Raw genomic sequence first — 13634 nt, 5'->3', positions numbered from 1 at the left:
TGTTAAATCAAAAGCAGGCTGCAAGGAGGATCACATGGGAAAATATTTGTACAATGTAGTGAGAAATGTATATTTATTTGGTTATGGGAAGTCTTATTTACTGTTTGAAGTTTGAAATCAGAAGAGTTTATAATGGATACTCCATCCAGGAAGTAGGTGCCAGAATGTCTCTTGGTCACTTGAGAAGTGACCCTGCTTAGTTCTTTCTTTAATGCAGGAGCGATGTGGATGAGGAATGTGCTTTTTTTTTTTTAATTTTTTTTTTTTAAATCATGTGCACCTCTGTTAATCTGTGTGCTACTATCTTGCCTGAATGTTTTTAGTTAAATTAAAAGGAAGCTATAAGGAGGAAACCAACAGGAAACAAAATAAGGGCAAAGGTCAGGTGCTATCATAGGGAATATCAAGGGAGAAGCTATCAAGTGGGAAATATCCATAAGCCCAGCATCCACTAGACTGGCAAAGTTTACTCTTCCCACACCAAACCTAAGATCAGAGGAAGTATTAGAACCTTAAAGATGCTAGTTTTGTCAGGAAGGTGTGGGGTGTTAGGGAAGATTGAGTGAGTTGTCAGCAGGCTGACCCCCAGAGGCACAAAGACCGAGGGAGACACAATGAGCACGTTGCCACAGCACAGTCTGCATCTCCAGCCCAGACATGGAGGTGCACTGGGCTGAATGGAGATGCTGTGTTGAGGAGAACATACCACAGCTCACAAAGAAAGATTTGGGTTTAGCTAAGGGGAAAATATACAGATAGGCTTTTATTGTTATTATTAACTCTTGACTCTGATTGCTAGGTGAAAGAATATATAATGCTTTGTTTTGAAAAAGCTGTTTGACTCACTTTAATCAACCACTATCACAGGCTTTCAGAGGAAAAGAACTCACAGGTACCAAACACAGCTGGGCCTGATGGGTTAACACAGCTGGGGAACAGATGGGCTGCAGCCCAGTGCTCCTGTATAAGGGTAAATACACCACGTTGTTCCACCCTTTCAATGAGGTGCAGGAAGTCAGGTCGGTCATCTGAGAGGTGCCCTCAAGAAAGGCTAAAAGGAGCCTAAAAATGCAGCTCACCTGGTTTTTGGTAGCCTCCCCACCCTCCATCGAGAAACTACTTAGGATAACTTACAAGTCAGCAGTAGTCATAGAATCATAGAATATCAGGGTTGGAAGGGACCTCAGGAGGTCATCTAGTCCAACCCCCTGCTCAAAGCAGGACCAATCCCCAACTAAATCATCCCAGCCAGGGCTTTGTCAAGCCTGACCTTAAAAACCTCTAAGGAAGGAGATTCCACCACCTCCCTAGGTAACCCATTCCAGTGCTTCACCACCCTCCTAGTAAAAAAGTTTTTCCTAATATCCAACCTAAACATCCCCCACTGCAACTTGAGACCATTACTCCTTGTTCTGTCATCTGGTACCACTGAGAACAGTCTAGATCCATCCTCTTTGGAACCCCCTTTCAGGTAGTTGAAAGCAGCTATCAAATCCCCCCTCATTCTTCTCTTCTGTGGACTAAACAATCCCAGTTCCCCCAGCCTCTCCTCATAAGTCGTGCGCTCCAGCCCCCTAATAATTTTTGTTGCCCTCTGCTGGACTCTTTCCAATTTTTCCACATCCTTCTTGAAGTGTGGGGCCCAAAACTGGACACAGTACTCCAGATGAGGTCTCACCAATGTCGAATAGAGGGGAATGATCACGTCCCTCGATCTGCTGGCAATTCCCCAACTTATACAGCCCAAAATGCCATTAGCCTTCTTGGCAACAAGGGCACACTGTCGACTCATATCCAGCTTCTTGGCCACCGTAACCCCTAGGTCCTTTTCTGCAGAACTGCTGCCTAGCCATTCGGTCCCTAGTCTGTAGCAGTGCATGGGATTCTTCCATCCTAAGTGCAGGACTCTGCACTTGTCCTTGTTGAACCTCATCAGATTTCTTTTGGCCCAATTCTCTAATTTGTCTAGGTCCCTCTGTATGCTATCCCTACCCTCCAGCGTATCTATCACTCCTCCCAGTTTAGTGTCATCTGCAAACTTGCTGAGGGTGCAGTCCACGCCATCCTCCAGATCATTAATGATGATATTGAACAAAACCGGCCCCAGGACCGACCCTTGGGGCACTCCGCTTGATACCGGCTGCCAACTAGACATGAAGCCGTTGATCACTACCCATTGAGCCCAATGATCTAGCCAGCTTTCTATCCACCTTATAGTCCATTCATCCAGCCCATACTTCTTTAACTTGCCGACAAGAATACTGTGGGAGACCGTATCAAAAGTTTTGCTAAAGTCAAGGAATAACACGTCCACTGTTTCCCCCTCATTCACAGAGCCAGTTATCTCGTCATAGAAGGCAATTAGGTTAGTCAGGCATGAGTTGCCCTTGGTGAATCCATGCTGACTGTTCCTGATCACTTTCCTCTCCTCTAAGTGCTCCAGAATTGATTCCTTGATGACCTGTTCCATGATTTTTCCAGGGACTGAGGTGAGGCTGACTGGCCTGTAGTTCCCCGGATCCTCCTTCTTCCCTTTTTTAAAGATGGGCACTACATTAGCCTTTTTCCAGTCATCTGGGACCACCCCGGATAGCCTAACAGTCCAGGAAATAAACAGCAGTTCAAGCTGTAGGGCTGACTCAAGTGTCTTGATTCATTATCCTAAATTTGCTTTTCGTGTGGTACCTGGAACACTTTGTCGTATTTGCTGGGTGTGAAATTCATCCCTTAGCTTTCCTAATACATTGTGAAGGGGTTTGTACCACAATCAGGCCCTGAAGGGATTAATGTGGGCCTGAGGGGCCAGAGCGGGTGCCTGGTTGCACCTGGTGGGAGATCCAGGTTTAACTGAATAAGAGGCTCAGCTGGGCTGGAGTAGGCTGGATTATAAAGCCAGGATGTTTACAGCAGAAAGAGACTATAGGAAGAGAGTCTAGAGTCAACTCTCCAGGAGCAGAGTGGAGAGAAAGTGAAAACCCAGGAGGGAGACTAAGCCCCAGGGTTCGAGACCTAGAAGAGACTGTGCTTGTTCAGGGTAGCTGGCTTTCTGCTCCTTCTCTTCTTCTGTTTCTCCTGCTTTTCTCTCTCTCTGACCCCTCCCTCTACTAAAATCCAGTCTCTATGTTTGCAATGAGGGCCAGGACTCAGTCGCAGCAACTTCTGTGCAGTCGAAAACCAGCTTGCTCCTGGGGTAGGCTGACATCCACATTGGCTCAATTTGGTTCAGAACGAGGGTAGGTGATGCTCAAGAGGGAGACTGGACTATAACTAGACAGGTAATCTGCAGGTTTTTCAGGCTTTAGGAGTGCAATAACCTTGACTTCTGTCCACACACTGCAGATTTCACCAGTCTCCAGGATGTTGGTGAAAAGCTGCATCATCCATTACTGTGCCAGTGGACCCAGGTTATATAGGAACTCAGGATAGATACTTTCTTTTCTTGCTGCTTTTCCCAATTTCATGGCTACAATGGCTTCATAAATCTCCTTACTTGTGAATGGTCCAAATCATTGGGATGATGGAGCACATGTGGACATAACCTGCTAGAGCTGATGCCGGACTTGGTTGTAATACTGTTTGTCCATGGGCTGTTTTGATGTCCATAAAAATTTAGCAGCAATGGCATTGGCTTTCACCTGCAGCCTAGTGGCATGTGTGAGATTTGCAACCCCAAGGTGTTGCAGCAGACTCCAAGCGCATCTGCTCTAGCCACTGTTTCCACCTTGCTGCATCCACTGATGCCAGGAGGGCTTTTCCAATTTCTGAGTCTCTTCACTCATCATATTTGTGGAGGAGCTCTTGGCGCTCTGCAGTTCACCAAGGAGTGTACCACATGTGTCCCTGGCGGGGTAGGGGAGGAGATTCTTCTTCTTTGTGGCGGAGATTAGGAGCTCAGTAAAATGGTCAAAAGTCTTCCGTGTTGGGGGAATGTGGGAGGTTGTATTGTCCACAGTCCTAGTGAAAGGGCCCAGTCTGCTTTTTTGAAGTTCCAGTGCAGCACTGGTTTTGAGTAGAGAACTGGGATTTGAATGCCAATATGGGCAGTACTGGTCTGTGCTGGCTGTTCAGGAAATCAGAGGACGATCTGCAATGTGGGTATTGGTGGCCCTGGTATCATCTTTAGATATGACATTCAGGTGAGGGCAGTATCCTCTGCCCCATCTTGCAGACTGGAAAAGACATGCCCTTTCACATAAAAAAGGAGGAACATATAATCTGCGGATGCCCAGCATGTCAGTTCTTCACCTGCAATGTGGTTTGCTGCATAGCCCCACTGGGTGAGGTGACTATTACAGGTGCATGCAAATACAGCAGGGTCCTGTGCATTCTGCAGAGCTGGCTGAGGGCACTGAGCCCCAGGTGGTTGATCTATATTAGCGATGGTAAGCTTGCCAATGTGTTGTTTGTTTGTGTGCTGTTGGAGACAGAAACACATTCACTGAGCTCCTGCTTTATGTAAATTGCCAGCCTTTATTTTGAGTGGTAATTGCTGGAGCTGTGTTTATAGCCATTGATTTTGTAGCAACAGGCTTTTTCTTCCTTTGGAACATGGGTCTCCTGGAGGGAGCGGATGTCTAGGATAGCAGTCTTCAGCATTTTCTCCAGGTAGTCACACTTGGACCAACCGAGAGAGGCCTCAATATTCAATTGGCAGATCTTTACCCCCGGTCCAATCTGCCTAGAACATTGACCCTGACAAGGTAGACTTATTTTGTTGCTCTTTTGACTGGGAGGTTAGATGTTCCATCAACAGTTTGATGTTAGTCATTATTTCCCACTTAACAGGGTGGACTGTGTGAAAGTCATCATCTTCCACCCCAAAAAAGCAAAATAACCATGAAACAACTATTTTCTTAATGTCATCAGCAGTGTTCCCTCTAATTTTTTACATCCATGTGTGGGATGAATTTTGTTATATGTACCAATATGGAGGTGATGTGTGGCGGGGTGGGGCTGAGGGATTCGGAGTGTGGGAGAGGGCTCAGGGCTGGGGCAGATGGTTGGGGTGCGGGAGGGGTGAGGGCTCTGGCTGGGGGATGCGGGCCCTGGAGTGGGGCCGGGGATGAGAGGTTTGGGGTATGGGAAGGGGCTCAGGGCTAGAGCAGAGGGTTGGGGGTGCGGGGGAGGGGGATTAAGGGCTCTGGCTGGGAGTGCGGGTTCTGGGGGTGGGGGGATGAGGGGTTTGGGGTGCAGGCTGCCCTGGGGCTGCAGTGGGGAGAGAGGACTCCCCCCACCCCTCTCTTGCCACAGCAGCCCGGGGCCCGATGAGAGGTGCCTCTCCTTGGCCATGGCAGCCCCATTCCAGGGCTGGGGGAGAGGGACCTCTCCTTGCCGCGGAAGCCCTGGGGCTGGGGCCGGGGGAGAGGTGCTTCTCTCTGCCACAGCCCTGCACACCCCCTACCTCTCACCTCTCCACTCCACTCCAGGCCCCTAAGGCTGCATGCCTGCATGCCCTTGATAGCCTGCTGCATGGTCACGCAGCTTAGAGGGAACTTAGGTCATCAGTTATTAGCTCTCCTGCCCTGCTAAAGAGAGGCCCTATACTTTCCTTCATCTTTCTGTTGCTCCTAATGTATTTAAAGAATCTCTTCTTATTGCTTTTTATATCCCTTGCTACATGTAACTCATTTTGTGCTTTAGCCTTTCTAAGCCCTGGTCTACACTACGAGTTTAGGTCGAATTTAGCAGATCGATTTAACCCTGCACCCGTCCACACAACGAAGCCATTTTTGTCAACTTAAAGGGCTCTTAAAATCGATTTCTGTATTCCTCCCCGACGAGGGGATTAGCACTGAAATCGATCCTGCTGGGTCGAATTTGGGGTAGTGTGGATGTAATTCGACAGTATTGGCCTCCCGGAGCTATCCCAGAGTGCTCCATTGTGACCACTCTGGACAGCACTCTCAACTCAGATGCACTGGCCAGGTAGACAGGAAAAGCCCCAGGAACTTTTAAATTTCATTTCCTGTTTGGCCAGCATAGCGAGCTGATCAGCACAGGTTACCATGGAGTCCCAGAATCGCAAAAGAGCTCCAGCATGGACTGAACGGGAGGTACTGCATCTGATCGCTGTATGAGGAGACAAATCCGTGCTATCCAAACTCCGTTCCAAAAGAAGAAATGCCGGAATATTTGAAAAAAATCTCCAAGGGCATGAAGGACAGAGGTTATAACAGGGACCCTCAGTAGTGCAGCGTGAAGCCTACCAAAGAACCAGAGAGGCAAACGGCTGCTCTGGGTCAGAGCCCCAGACGTGCCACTTCTATGATGAGCTGCATGCCATTCTAGGGGGTTCCCCTATAACTACCCTACCCCGTGCTTCCCTCCTCCCCCACCCCTCCCGGGCTACCTTGGCAGTTATCCCCCCATTTGTGTGATGAATTAATAAAGAATGCATGAATTTGAAACAACAATGACTTTATTGCCTCTGCAAGTGGAGATCAAAGAGGGGAGGGAGGGCAGTTGCCTTACAGGGAAGTAGAGTGAACCAAGGGGGCGGGTTTTCATCAAGGAGAAACAAATAGAACTTTCACACCGTAGCCTGGCCAGTCATGAAACTGGTTTTCAAAGCTTCTCTGATGCGCAGCGCGCCCTGCTGTGCTCTTCTAACCACCCTGGTGTCTGGCTGTGCGTAATCAGTGGCCAGGCGATTTGCCTCAGCCTCCCACCCTGCCATAAACGTCTCCCCCTTACTCTCACAGATATTGTGGAGCACACAGCAAGCAGTAATAACGATGGGAATATTGGTTTTGCTGAGGTCTAACCGAGTCAGTAAACTGCGCCAGTGAGCTTTTAAATGTCCAAAGGCACATTCTAACACCATCCTGCACGTGCTCAGCCTATAGTTGAACTGCTCCTTACTACTGTCCAGGCTTCATGAGCCATGGGAGCAAGGGGCAGGCTGGGGTAGGTGCAACCGCGCGGTACTGCTGACTGGGAGAGCAACCTGAGGCAGAAGCCTCCAGCTGGCATGATATTCCAGGCAGGACTGAATCTCCATTAGACGAAACTTAAAGAAGAGAATGACCTGGAGTCATTCCCATTTTTGTCCAGGCGCTCCCGACCAACCTAACCGAGGTCGGCCAGGAGCACCCACGGGACGATGACAAGGGCTAGCAGTCGTATTGCACCATCTGCTGTCCGCAAAGCAAGGCAAGGCAAGGGGATGCTTCTGTGTAGCACTGCAGTACCGCGTCTGCCAGCAGCACCCAGGAAACATACAGCTGAGCGGGCTCCATGCTTGCTGTGGTATGTCGTCTGCACAGGTAACCCAGGAAAAAAGGCAAGAAACAATTTTTTGCCATTGCTTTCATGGAGGGAGGGAAGGAGGGGGGCCCTGACAACATGTACCCAGAACAACCCGCGACAATGTTTTTGCCCCATCAGGCATTGGGAGCTCAACCCAGAATTCCAATGGGCGGCGGAGACTGCGGGAACTGTGGGATAGCTACCACAGTGCAACGCTCCGAAAGTCGACGCTAGCCTCGGTACTGTGGACGCACACTGCCGACTTAATGCACTTAGTGGGGACACACACAATCGACAGTATCAAATCAATTTCTAAAAAATCGACTTCTATTAAATTGACCTAATTTTGTAGTGTAGACATACCCTAACTTTATTCCCCCTTGCTTGTGCTATTCATAGGCACCAACTTCCCCTCTGGCCAGTGGGTGCTCAACCCCACAGCCCCTGCTCCGCCCTCGCCCCACCCCCATTCCACTCCTTCCCCAAGTCCCCGCCCCCTCTCCCTATTGTGCTGGTGGAGAGCAATGCATATTTGCCCTAATGGAGGGGATATTCAGGCCCTTGGTCTTCAGATGCATATAAGTAACAATAGGAGTTGCCCATGCCTATCTGAGGGAATAAGTAGGCCCATAGATTAGAGAGTACACACCTTAGGGTATAGATAAAATAAAGAACAGTATTGCACATTGTAAATTAATTGTAATATTCCTGCATATAAAAGGGAAATGAAATCAGACTTGGAAAAGATTTGATATATGTACAGTAGCAGCCTTCTAAAAAAGGATTAGCAGGCTAGTAAATACTAGATGAAAATGTTTTCTATTATCCTGCTCCCCATCAATCCCCTCAGTTACAGCCCTACAATTTATTGTAGTGTCAAATGCATCCGTGATCTATGTTACAACTTATTCAGCTTTTTCCACCATTACACCTCTTTCTAGCACCATGCGCCCTTTCCACCATCACATCCTCCTGGTAGTCTTCGGCATCGGTACTGAAGTTGGTTCTTACTGTAAACACCCATCCTGAATCTCTATAAGCAATTCAGTATGGATCAAGTAACCAGCCACAGCGGTACCTGTAGCTACATTTTTAGCACAAATCCATAGCAGGAAGCACTTCTCTGTGTTCTTACTTTACTTTTTTTAGAACTCATAGCTCATGTGAAGAAAATGTGAGCTCATTAGAGCAATTACCGTATGAATAATGGGGCATCTTGTGCTGGCCAATATAGATCTCAAATGTGAGATCTCACCAAGATTAAAGCCGAAGGCCTACGTGGGCTCCGATTCCCGTGTGAAGAAGTACTGGGGCCAGACAAAGATCACTTCTTTATGCTTTATCACTTAATCACATTCATCCTTTCATGTATCCTAGTTAAAAAAATGGGACATTTAGGCTTCAAGGCCAGCAGGCTTGTATAAGTTTGTTCTGTCCTTTGAGTTAGCAAAGATATCCTGCATTTCCCCCTGAAGTTATTTCCTTTTTAAAACCTGTTTAAAATTTTAAATTGTCCCCATTTGGTTCACTGATCCTATTGCTGCCCCTGCTACTTGTAATTGTTATTGTGTAAAGCAACTCCACCTTCTTTTGTGCCCACTTTTCCTTAGCTTAAGTTGCTGCCCTCTCCCTTTCTTGTAAGTGAGAAGAGTGGGAGAGAATCCTGTCAAGAACCCTAAAGTGATCAAAACATGTCTAGGGATTGTGTGGAAATTGAAAAGACCTAACAAAAGAGTCACCCTTATAAATGGAAGTAATGCACAGACCTTAGAGCAAAAATGCTGAGGACACTTTGTATGAAATATGCTGAAAGTAAAAGACATTCAAATTGTTATGAGAAGTGGAAAGAGGCTTCAGACTCTTTTGAATAGCCATCAGAGGAACACAAAGGACTCACAGTTGCTCACAGTTATCTCACTTTAAATCCACTACAAGAATGTTTAGCTTTCTAGTTACATATGCAGATATGCTCACTAACTACATCTGTAGTTTTGATTTTATTTAGATGAATGGACTGTTACTCAAATCCCATTGTTCTGTATATGCCATGAGATCAGTTTGGACCAAACTCTTAAGCTGTAATACTATTAAAATGCAGATAACTAAATTCACTGGGTGAAATCCTGGCTTCATATAAGTCAATGGGAGTTTTACCACTGACTGTAATGGAGCCAGGATTTCTGTCACTGTACTGCATGATGGAGGGAAAGTGAAATAAAGGGTCGGGAAGGGTGGGGGGGAGAGAAGGGGGAGAAAAGTACACTTACTTAGTGCCTGCCATCTGATTGTGTCAAAATAATTTACCAACATTAATAAAGCCTCAGAACACCCGTATGAGTTATACACATTTTATAGATGGGGAAACTAAGACACAATGAGATCAATTGACTTGCTCAAGATCACCTAGTGAGCAGTGGCTCCACTGAAAAGGGAATCCAGGAGTCTGGGCAGGCAGTTCCCGAGGCTAACCACTACTAGATCAAAGAAGGAGAGGACAAGGAGGAAGTTGATGACTAGCTAATCTACTTCTGATTTCGCAATCTCATCAGCAAGTAGTGTCTATTCAGAGGGTGGCAGTAGAGACAGGCTAAGGGGGGAGAGGAGAGAAAGTAGGAGGAAGAAAGTGGGGCAGGAAGTATAATTGCCTGTTGTTCTAGATTTTTACAATGCAGGACAGTGTGTATATCCTATGCCTCCTTTCCTCAGTTATAAATTACAGTTTATTCTTTTACTCTGTGATTTTTAAGACAAGGGACCCCATCTCTGCATGGTACAGAGGTATAGGTAAAGAACTGGATTATTTGTACTCCAGATAATTTACTAATCCTTAAAAGAAATTGTTTAGTCTTCAGCAAAGCAAAGTGTTTAATTCCTGGAAGGATTCCAGTTTCCTCCAGCTCCATTTTAACCAAAATCATCTACAAAACTATATACAAAGCTTTCCTAAATGATGAAGTGGGAAGACAGGTCCTTAGAAATACTTGAATGGGAACATGTTAGAAAGAGTTTTACTAATATAATTATAGGGCAAGGGAGTTACAGCTGAAGGTACAGTTAGACTAATTGTAACTCACACACCTTTTGGATGTGGTGTTCTGTCCCACCTAGTGGCACCAAGACCACTTAAAGACAGAGATAAAATGAGTCTGCTTAACAGCCAGTTGGCTTTTAGCTCATGGAGTAGAGGCTCATGCACTAAGTTCCAGAGGTCCCAGGTTCGATGCCATCCACCGACAACTGGGGTTTATCAGCATTACACAGTAACTCCTCACTTAAAGTTGTCCCGGTTAATGTTGTTACGTTGCTAATCAATTAGGGAACATGCTCATTTAAAGTTGTGCAATGCTCCCTTCTAAGGTCGTTTGGCAGCCGCCTGCTTTGTCCACTGCATGAGCAGCCCATTGCAGCTAGCTGGTGGGAGCTTGGAACCAGGGTGGACTGGCAGCCCCACTATCAGCTCCCCTAAGTTCCCTGTGCTGCAGCCGCCCAGCAGACTATCAATTGGCAGTTCAGCTCTCCCTCCCGCCACTGCCATGTGCTGCTCCTGCCCTCTACCTCGGAGCTGCTCCCAGAGACTCCTGCTTACTGTGCAGGGGGGGAAGAGAGGGGGCTAATGTCAGGGTGTCCCTCTCCCCCTGCTCCTGCACCCCGCTTACCCCTTCTCCATATAGAGCAGGGTGGGGACACGGAGGGAACGAGACAGAGAGCTTGGGGCAGCAGCTGTTGTCTCAACTTCCTGATCCACTTAAAAAGAAAATGCACTTAAGAGTGGGTCAGCTTACTTAAAGGGACAGTGTGCAGCTCTCTCTCTCTTTCCCACACACAAGGTGTGTGTCTGTTTCTGTCTGCTATGCTGTCTCCCCTCCCTCATGTTCGTGCTGCCTTGATGAGAGGCTACATTAACAACAATGTGTTAACCCTTGCGGGCTCAGCCGAGTGCTAGTTCATCATTTAGCAGTAAGGCATTCCCTGGGAAATATCCCTCCCTCTTCCACCCTCTAACTTCACCTCCTCAACCAAGCTTCACAATCATCATAGCTGTGAACAGTATTACATTGTTTGTTTAAAACGTATACTATGTGTATATCTATGTAATATATAGTTTTTTGTCTGGTGAAATTTCCCTGGAACCTAACCCCCCCATTTACATTAATTCTTATGGGGAAATTGGATTCACTTCACATCGTTTCGCTTAAAGTTGCATTTTTCAGGAACATAACTACAACGTTAAGCGAGGAGTTACTGTATAATTACTTTAGTTAGCCCATAAACTCTGAAAGTACAAAAGTGCTCATGTTAGAGTTTCTCTACTTTATATTTATTAGAACATAACACAGGCATTTTAGTACCAGCTGTGCTTTAGCTAGAAAATTTCTTCACAAGTACAGCCTACTGGTTTTGAAGAGAAACTGTCATAATCATTGCTTGTTAAAACAAATTTAAGGCCTGATCCAAAGACCACTGAAGTCAATGGCATCTTTGGATCAGGAGAGACCTAGAATATGTATATGAATTAATTGGCCTTTTTCCTTCCTTTCTGTGTTTTTGCATATTTCTCTTCAATAACTTGTATTTATTTTACAATTTTAATAAACCTTAGCATATAGAAAGTAATCCAGAAATTAGTGTCATTACCTCTGGCATATTTGAGGTGTTTGGTTATGACTTTGATAAGTCACATATCCAGGAAGAAGGCATTATGGAAGTGGAGCTGCTCTGAAATAATGTACGAATGCTATATGTTTACTGAATGAATATATTGGTTTAGTTCAATAGGGTGCAGCTAGAAAAAAACAAGCAAGAAGGGCAAAGAATAGCTTGAGATAACCTACCTTTCAGCAAGCACTTGAAGGTTGTTAAGGGACAATGCCCCAACCTCTTAGCTTTGAACATTTTACCTTCTCTCCAGCCAACGTGCATAATCAGTTTTGTCCAGAAGGGCCAAAGCTCCGGAACACAGAAGAATAAAATACTTCTGGAAGTTTAAGGAGGATCTCCTTCTTAAGAGAGGGGGGAGAGTTGTTCAGGGGAACAAGACAAACACTCTGGAGTATCTGAAGAAGTTAAGCGCACCTAGTTTACCATAAGAGGATTGTAAGCCTAATAGATATGCCAACAGCATTGTAGATCACTGCTCATAGACTCCTGAAGGGAAGAAACGCAGGTGTCCAAACTCAGTCGGACCTGCAGGATAAGCACGGTTGATAAACATGGTACAGTAGCCAAAAGCCTGGTGTAAGAGTGTGAGAATTGTGGAAATCCACCTTGACCATAGGTAAAGTCACTGGGGGATGGTGAGAAGGGGACAGCGCACTAGAGAGAGCAGAAAGAGGACAGAGATGCAGGTAACCCTGATCCAGGACAGAGGGGAGTAGAGAAAAAATGGTGTTCAAAATGACAAAAGGAGAAGGGCTAGAGGGGGAGATGGCAGAATAATATCAATAATACCCATTTGGGGATGGGTTACACCTAATAAACCCCAGATTTATAAAACAAGGAAATGGGAAGCAAAAAGTTTGAGTATGTGGTGTCAAAGTTTAACATGGCTGCATGGACTAACTTTTCAAACTATCAAAACAGAGAGGTTTCACCCAGCTCTTCATCATGTGGCCCTGAATTCTATGTCTCATTAAAAATATGATTAAAAAAAAAAAAAGGAAAAATGACTTACTAGTTAAACAATGGCAACAAACAGCATGGCAGACTTATGGGGAGAATCACTCACCAAACTCCCTGTAAACATGGAGTTAAAATTGCTGCCATACAGCAGTGTGTTGCCTCCTCCTCCCCCTGCACTTCCTGAATGGGAGAGATTAATTCCTCAAATTTAAACATTCAAAAAACCAGGAAACACAGAGTCACAGCTTTTACACAAGAATTACAGTATAAGCAACCCAACTGACAAACCCCTTTACAAGAGCATTGCAGCTACATTAAAAAAGAAACCTCAGATTAGAAAAAGAAAAATGCAAAGTTAAGATATTTCTCTGACTAATCAACCACACTGATACCTGACTGGAAGTTGAACTCAGCAATGTTCAAACTGGAAATAGGCTGCTGTTTTAACAGGAAGGGAAATTAACCATTGGAACAAATGATCAAGAGATGTGATAATTTGGAGTCTTTAAATCAAGATTGGATACATCTGTAAAAAAATAAAATAAAATTGAACCACAAGTTGTTGGACTAGATGCAGAAAGTACTGGATGAAATCCATGGCCTGTGTTAATCAGGAGGTGAGACAAGAGGATCTTAATGATTCCCTCCTAGTCTTTAAATCTATGACTATGAGTAGAGTCATTTGCTCTTTACGTCCCAAATGTAATATGAAGGAATCACACAGGCACAAGAGGGTCCAAATAACTCTGTTTACTAAACATGTATAA

Source organism: Terrapene carolina, unplaced genomic scaffold (genome assembly GCF_002925995.2).
Source record: "Terrapene carolina triunguis isolate 2854851 unplaced genomic scaffold, T_m_triunguis-2.0 Scaffold113, whole genome shotgun sequence".
NCBI classification, from domain to species: Eukaryota; Metazoa; Chordata; order Testudines; family Emydidae; genus Terrapene; species Terrapene triunguis.
This window is presented reverse-complemented; position numbering follows the sequence as displayed.